Source organism: Oncorhynchus masou, chromosome 15 (genome assembly GCF_036934945.1).
Source record: "Oncorhynchus masou masou isolate Uvic2021 chromosome 15, UVic_Omas_1.1, whole genome shotgun sequence".
Classification (NCBI taxonomy): Eukaryota; Metazoa; Chordata; class Actinopteri; order Salmoniformes; family Salmonidae; genus Oncorhynchus; species Oncorhynchus masou.
In genome coordinates, this window is record NC_088226.1 from 4,848,847 (window position 1) to 4,857,291 (window position 8,445).

An 8,445-nucleotide genomic window follows, 5' to 3' on the forward strand; every position below is an offset into this window, starting at 1 on the left:
CCTGTAATGATAGTTTGTCATAATTTACATTATAATTAAAAAAGTTAAAATGGAGATTTATGTAATTTCCTTAGATAATAACTTAGATAATTATCTTGTCACGTGTTGTATTTTCACATTTTTTTAACAATTAGTAATCACCATGTTAAATCCAGTTGATATGTCATCAAATGACAATACATATAAAATATATCCGTAAGGTCATGTCAAGAAATACAGTACTGTGCAAATGTTTTAGGTAGGTGTGAAGAAATGCTGTAAAGTAAGAATGCTTTCAAAAGTAGACATGTTAATAGATAATATTTTTCATATGCAAAGTGAGTGAACAGAAGAAAAATCTACATCAAATCGATATTTGGTGTGACCACCCTTTGGCTTCAAAACAGCATCAATTCTTCTAGGTACACTATGTCTACAAAGTCAGGGATTTTGTAGACATATAGTCAGGTGTATGATTAAACAATTATACCAAACAGGTGCTAATGATCATCAATTCAATATGTAGGTTGAAACAATCATTAACTGAAACAGAAACAGCTGTGTAGGAGGAATACAACTTTGGGAGGAACAGCCATGTTCAGCTAACCAGGTGAGGTTGCTGAAGACAGTTTACTGTTAAAAGTCATACACCATGGCAAGACTGAGCACAGCAACAAGACACAAGGTATTTATACTACATCAGCAAGGTCTCTCCCAGGCAGACAGCTTTTCAGATGCGCTGTCCAAGCTCTTTTGAAGAACACAAAGAAACGGGCAACGTTGAGGACTATAGACGCAGTGGTTGGCCAAGGAAACTTACTGCAGCAGATGAAAGACACATCATGCTTACTTCCCTTCACAATCAGAAGATGTCCAGCAGTGCCATCAGCTCAGAATTGGCAGAAAAGTGGGACCCTAGTGCACCCATCTACTGTCTGGTCAGAAGTGGCCTTCATGGAAGACTAGTAGCCAAAAAGCCATTCCTCTGATGTGGAAACAAGGCCAAGTGACTCAACTATGCACGAAAACACAGGAACTGGGGTGCAGAAAAATGGCAGCAGGTGCTCTGGACAAAATTTGAAATATTTGGCTGTAGCAGAAGGCAGTTTGTTTGCTGGAGAGCGGTACACAAATGAGTGTCTGCAGGCAACAGTGAAGGATGGTGGAGATTTCTTGCAAGTTTGGAACTTCATTTCTGCAAATGGAGTTGGGGATTTGGTCAGAATTAATGGTCTCCTCAATGCTGAGAAGTACAGGCAGATACTTATCCATCATGCAATAGCATCAGGGAGGCATCTGATTGTCCCCAAATCTATTCTGCAGCATGACAACGACCCCAAACACACAGTTCTTAATGGCTTTCGCTATCTTCAGCGTGAAGGAGTTTTGGAAGTGACGGTATGGCCCCCACACAGCCCTGATCTCAACATTGAGTCTGTCTGGGATTACATGAAGCGCGAGAAGCACCTGAGGCTGCCTAAATCCACAGAACTGTGGTTAGTTCTCCAAGACGTTTGGGCCAACCTACCTGCCAAGTTCCTTCAAACTGTCTGCATGTGTACCTAGAAGAATTGATGCTGTTTTGAAGGGAAAGGGTGGTCACACCAAATATTCATTTGATGTAGATTTTTCTTCTGTTCAGTCACTTTGCATTTTGTTAATTGATAAATATAAATTAACATTTCTATTTTTGAAATCATTCTTACTTTACAGCATTTTCACACCTGCCTAAAACTTTGGCACAGTGATAATGTACAGGATATTTTCCCTAAACAAAGGACCTACTCAGACTCTTGAAAGGTATTTCCATTCCTTTATTTATACAGAAACTTATAGGTCCATTCACTCACTGCAGAGTCAGTATCCTGCTGACTACAATCAGCAACAGGACGTGAACAGATTGAGATCAATCTGGAGCTCAGCCAGCATGCAAATCAGTCTCTGTCCCTAATTGACAGCCCATATCTACCCTGACTATCAAGTGTATTAACAGACAGATCACTTGACTTGTCCTTTTTATTTTTTACCCCTGACAGATTGTTTCCACTGCTCGACTTGTTCACTTTGTTTACCTGTCTCTAGGAATTACACCTTAACTATAGAAAGCTTCCAATCAGTCCATTATTGTCTTGAGTTATGGCAGAGGAAGAAACCGTGACAGAAGCTGAGAGACTGACGGAATCCAACATTGGCAGTAAACAAAAGAAATGAAGCATTTAAAGCAAAGTTGTTTGCAACTCTGTACTTGCCAGTGGGCAAATATCCTTTTTGTTTATTTTAATACTGTATGTTTGAGGTATCAGTTGCCCTTTAACCACTAGGAGAGTGAAACATATCTGAGCCTGTATCTATGGTTAGTCAAATTCTACTTTTTTCGCTTATTACATGCTTACACACATTTCTATATATCAGATTGTGCAAGCAAATATTCTTCACATTTTCCAATTCCCATTGATTTGTATACATATTCAGACATGCATACCTTCTATCATTTTTCTCCTTCTTGAATGCATTAAACGACACAACCACTATGAAGACCACAAGAAATCCAGCCACTGCTGCCAATCCAACAAAGATATTTGATTTTATGTCCCGACGGAGGTCTGAAATACGAGACGTAATGCAAATGTAATGTCATTTGATTTGTGTACACAGATGTCAATGACAGACATGAATCAAATTTTTTATTAAATTTTGTAATTTGTGTTTCATATTTGTACATTCTATATACATTGCGTTAGACAATAGATTACTTTGGCTGTGTAATGAAGGAGCAGGTGTAACACACTTTTTGGGTCATGAGCCTGATATAAACTTACCCTCTGTGGCAGAGACCAGCATGTGTTTTGTGGCATCCAGGTGGCCATCATTGGGATCTGGCTTGATGCCCAGTATGTGACACATCAAGGGGTATATGTTCACTGTCTCAAAGGGGCCCACCTCCAGGTTATTTTGGAACGCCGGCCCCACAGCCTTGAAGTTGGGCTTCATGTCCATTTCTTTGTTGTCAAAGCCATGCTCCCCCGCGTTGAACTGCACTGGGAGGAACTGTAGAGACAAAGAGCCAAGTAGAGTCAGGGTGATCAAATCTGTGTGAGTTCATTTAGAGTAGGAGAGGTGAATGATCAGAATGTTGCAATTCATATTGATCATCATAATGGAAAGCCTGAAGTCCAGCTTGTCTTTCTATGATGCACTTTCAACTGGACAGCAGAGGGAGATGTTGACTAACTGAAGGAAAGGGTTGCTTGAGCAACCATTACATCTGCTCAGTGCTTATAAGAACCGAAACGGGAGAATTTCCCTGTTCTCCATTATTAGACACATACTGTTAAAAGGACTGTTAATCAGGTTAAGTGGGAATCCTTTCATAAACTAAGGAGGCCTAAACATCACATAGTTCCTTTGGTCATTCAGGACAACTACTTTGATCATGAAATGGATATTACGATGGATTGTATGAACAGCAAGCGATACAGTTATACGGGCACTTTTTATCTTCACTTTGTTCACAGAAAATACACTGATATATTTAGATACACAGGGAGAAGGTAGGCTAATTACCATAGATATTATGTAACCCTTCTCTGAACATGCATAACATTTGCTTTGATAAAACTGAGAGGAGAATCTTTTGAAATGTCTAAATAAAGGGTCCGTAAACAGGAGATAACACAAGAGGGTCAAATACCCTAAACTTATGTATTTTGATAATTAGACTTTACACTGAAGATCAACTGAACTCTACCACATACCCTTACTGGAACCATAGCCTTCAATGAGTTTATATGCGTTCAGGTGTAATCACTTCCTCTGTTGGGTTACTGTCAGTATAGCATTTGAAGACATTTGTTATTTTGCTATTTCTGTTTTACAGTATGTTGATGTGTAGTGGCCATCTCTTGTATACAAAAATGAGAATCAGTTTTTTTAATGATTTAGTATCTCTCAGTGGAGTGATGTAGCACTTTCAGTGGTAAAGTTGCAGGCAGCAGGGTTAAGCCAAATGTAAATGCTAATGTCGAATTTTGTGGCATGAATATCTTCATGAAGCATTAGAGAGCTCTGCATGCCATCAGCCAAACCTGCATTATCCTGGGAAGGTGGTAATGCACTTGATTAAAATTGTGATGTATTAAGATTAGAGTTGAATTCCTTGTTTCCGGTCTAAAAGATTCCATTTTCTCCATCGCTACAAACCAAATTCACTTGGTAATTCCTTCAATATTTGTAGTCCATTGAAATATGGCATGTTATCAGAAATCACATAATGCATGCAGGGGGATGCATGAGGTTGTGCCAAACTGTACTGTATATTATATAAGTTATTAAATATTCTAGATTAAAGATATACTTTAAGTATATTATTATACAGTATATTAAAGATATACTGTATAGGCTACATGGTTATTTTTAAACCAGCTTCTTTGCTCATACTTTGTTCACTGAGGCCAATACTCTAATCAGTAATTCACACTAAAGCATGGAATTGGAAAGTCTACAACAATATGCATGTTTAGTCTCATAAAAGTAAAAGTATGCCTTCATTTCACTTTTTGTGTTCCTGAAATTGGTTCTGTACGTGACAGAATCCCTTTAAAAAAACGTCTTAATTTGTTTAAGCGAACTACTATTACTAAATACTATAGAGACATGCTATGAACCCACCCCGTTAATGACATATCCAGGGTCAGAGAAGAGAATGATGGGGAGGATGCAGTTGTTATTAGCAAAGTAAAGGCGCTTGGGCATGTCCTCCTTCTTGAAGACATGAAGGTGAGGGTGCGCCCCCTTCAGGGCGTTGTAGACCTTATCCAGCATGCCTTCATGGGAAGCAGCATCCCAGAGGGCCCAAAGTCCACCAGGTGAAAGGCTATGTCTCTGAAGGAGAATCCGGGGATCCTGGAAAGGGTGATCTCCTTCACCAAGCCGTTGCGGTACACACTGCTCATCCCATGGTCAGCGGTGATGATGATGTTGAGACTATCGGCAAGTCCGTTTTGTTCAGCCAAGCTGCGGATGTAGCCCACTGTTCTGTCCACCTGCTTGACCATCTCCCTCCGCTCAGGGGAATCAGGCCCGTATTTGTGGCCTGTGCCATCAGGCTCCCCAAAATACAGTGACACAAAGTCCAGGTCCATCTCACTGAAGCAGGTGCCCATCACCTTCTCTACGTTCTCTTGCCATTTTGTCTCGTTTTTGTAGTCATAAAACCGTGGTTCCACTTGCTTCACTGTCTGCATCTCTCCCTGGTAGGTGGATTGCGTGCCAGGAAAGTGAAGAGAGCCAGCCCTCAGGCCCTGAATAGACAAAATGGGGATGAAGAGAGGTGTCACGCGCACACACACACACCGTCTTACACACACACAGTCTTACAAACACACACAGACACACACAGTCTTACATACAACACTCACACACACCGTACATGCATATATGCACAGACATTTAAATTGCTACCCAGACTATTTGCATTGACATAACATTTGATTTGATTTGTATTAATGTAAAGAAAATGCAGGAATGATTTAAGATGAAGGTGCTTCTTAAATCATTCTGACCTGTCTCTGGGCTGTGATCCAGATGGGTAGAGTGCCGTTGTCCCACCACTCATTCTTAAACTGGGTAACATAGTAAGGCAGTTTCTCACTGATGGTGATGTTGAACCACATGTTGTGGATCACCCCATGGTTTTCAATGTAGCGCCCTGAAAAGAGTCACTGTCAATCTCTCAATATTCAGTCTGCCACATTCACATGACAAATTCTATCAACTTTATAGCCTGTGAGTGCCATGGCGCTTCTTGGACAAGGTCTTATGACCAACACTGGAGATTAAAGGAATTTAATTTCAAGGAAGTTAAAGTTCTTTTAAACTGTCACTGATGATTCAAAAGTTAAAAATGAGAATTTCTGTCAAGGAAAATAGAAATTCCTCCTTCAGCCTTCCCAACATAATCATCTTACTCAACTCTGAGAGCTGCTGGATCCTGGGACATTGAATTACAGTTCATTCCTTTTTTCCAGTCACATTCACAATTCTTATAAACTAAACTGGGAATGACTTGTGATCCAATAATTGGAGAGAAAAAAGGACCACCATGACATGAACATGAACCTCTACAGAATCACTGCTCTCTTGGAGCCTGTAGAAAAGGGTTGTGCCTGGGTATCGATCTACAGAAGGTACCTGTTAGGAGGGTGAAATGTGTGGGACTGGTGATGGTGAGGTAAGGTGGGGTCACATATATGGCCTTGACCCCGTCTTTGGCCAATGTGTCCAGATTCAGCCTATCCACATCGTGGTCGTAGTCCCACCTGAAGCAATCAAAGCTGATGAGCAGTACTTTATGCTGGCCTTTGGTGCTGTATCTATCCAGCGGTACACCTGAAGAGGACGCGGCCAACAGGAGGCAGAGACTCACTGTCCACAACATAGTGGGTACGACACAGAGCTGAGACTGTCACTTTACTCCAATCCTTGGGTATGCAGGCTGTTGCTATACACCCACTCCAGCACCTCACGGTTAAAGCCCCTCTCCTTCCCATTACACCTGAGCACATTTCCCTTCCCTGTGCCAGCAGCATGTGATCAAAGTTTCATCTTATCTGATCATATAGTATCTAGTTGATTAGATGGATGTTTGCTCAGCACATTTATGCATGGTGCTTGATTATGCTGTTATGTACTGTGTAATTACCATCCAATGTTTTTTCCTGTGCTTGTATATGAACTCTTTTATTGTGATTGCAAGATATTAAATCAGTTCCAGAATGTTGTCAACAAGACTGTCCGCTTGGCTGTTTTGTTCATGTATTTTGTCTGCCCGTCTGTCTGTCCGTTTGTCCATCCGTCTTTCTGAGTTTCTAGTGAATAATTGACAAAGGGGAATGACACGTATGGATTTCACCTTGAGTGTGGATGGTACATGATCGATCTGACGCCTAGAAAATTGAGAAGAAAATGAGAGGATGTACCTCTTCATCAGTGAACTCCAGTCTCTAGGGAAACCGTAACCTGGTAGTATTTACTATTTAGTTTAGTATTTTATTAGCATCCCCGTTAGCTACTGCTAAAGCAGGGGCTACACTTCCTGGAGTCCAAACAAAACATAAAACATGACATAATACATAACCTAAATAGACAAGAACAGCACAAGGACAGAACTATCCTAATCTAATAGCAACCTTGCATCCTGATTTCCTAATCTCACAGAACCAGGGTGTATACTAAGTAGTTGGTTTGAGGAGTTAGCCAGGTAACTTTCTATGGCAATGAATGCTTCAGAACTAACCTTCTCTGGGGAGGCTAATGCTGCGTTTAGATGGTACGAGGTAGACAGCAAACCAGATGTCATTGTTTTCAATGAGAGCACGACGGTATGCGTTGCTATGATGATTTCACTAAACAGGCAGTTAGAAAACAACGCTACGGCAGACTGCTAAAGTCTGAACTTTGGCGGCAAGTCCCGTCTACCATGACGACTGACGGCATTCACCGCCAGGCTCAGCAGTATTTACCATCATGCTCTCATTGAAAACAATGACATTTGTTTTGCCGTCTTCCATGGAACTCAGTTTATCCTGACTGAAGTGTCTGAGTCGCTAGTTGAGGACCAATGAAATCAGATTGCCACCCTCTTGCAAACATTGCGTAATCGTTTCCTAAATTTGAGGATGACGACCGATTCAATATTTTATTTTTCAACAAAAAAAAGTGTTCAAAAATAGTTATATTCAGGCCTCCTGGGTGGCGCAGTGGTTAGGGGTGCTGTACTGCAGTGCCAGCTGTGCCATCAGAGACTCTGGGTTCGCGCCCAGGCTATGTCGTAACCGGCTGCGACCGGGAGGTCTGTGGGGCGAAGCACAATTGGCCTAGCATTAGGGAGGGGTTGGCCAGCAGGGATACCCTTGTCTCATCACGCACAAGCAACTCCTGTGGCGGGCTGGGCACATTGGTGCGGCTGGCTTCCAGTTTGGATGCGTGCTGTGTTAAGAAGCAGTGCGGCTTGGTTGGGTTGTGTATCGGATGACCTTCAACCTTCATCTCTCTTGAGCCTGTACGGGAGTTGTAGTGATGAGACAAAATAGTAGCTACTAAACAATTGGGGAGAAAACGAGGTAAAATTCAACAACAAAAAAAGTTATATAAAAATACTTATGACATTACATATTTATTAAGGACAGGATGCATTTAAAAGTTCACACGCAGTAAAACCTTTGTATGACGTTGTACAATCATTTTATCGATAGAAGTGGGGGAAAAGATGCTGTTTGCGTTGATATGCACACCAAAGCACATCAAATCAAATGTTATTGGTCACATACACATATTTAGCGGATGTTATTGCGGGTGTAGCGAAATGCTTGTGTTCCTAGCTCCAACAGTGCAGTAGTATCTAATAGTTCACAACAATACACACACATCTAAAAGTCAAAAAATAGAATTAAGAAATATATAAATATT

The 8,445-nt window shown here is 41.1% G+C and overlaps 1 pseudogene; it reads right to left on the reverse strand.

Moving 5' to 3' along the window:
- Window positions 1-1,263: 1,263 nt before the first annotated feature.
- Window positions 1,264-6,448, reverse strand: LOC135555226 (ectonucleotide pyrophosphatase/phosphodiesterase family member 7-like; annotated as a pseudogene).
- Between the last annotated feature and the right edge of the window lie 1,997 nt (window positions 6,449-8,445).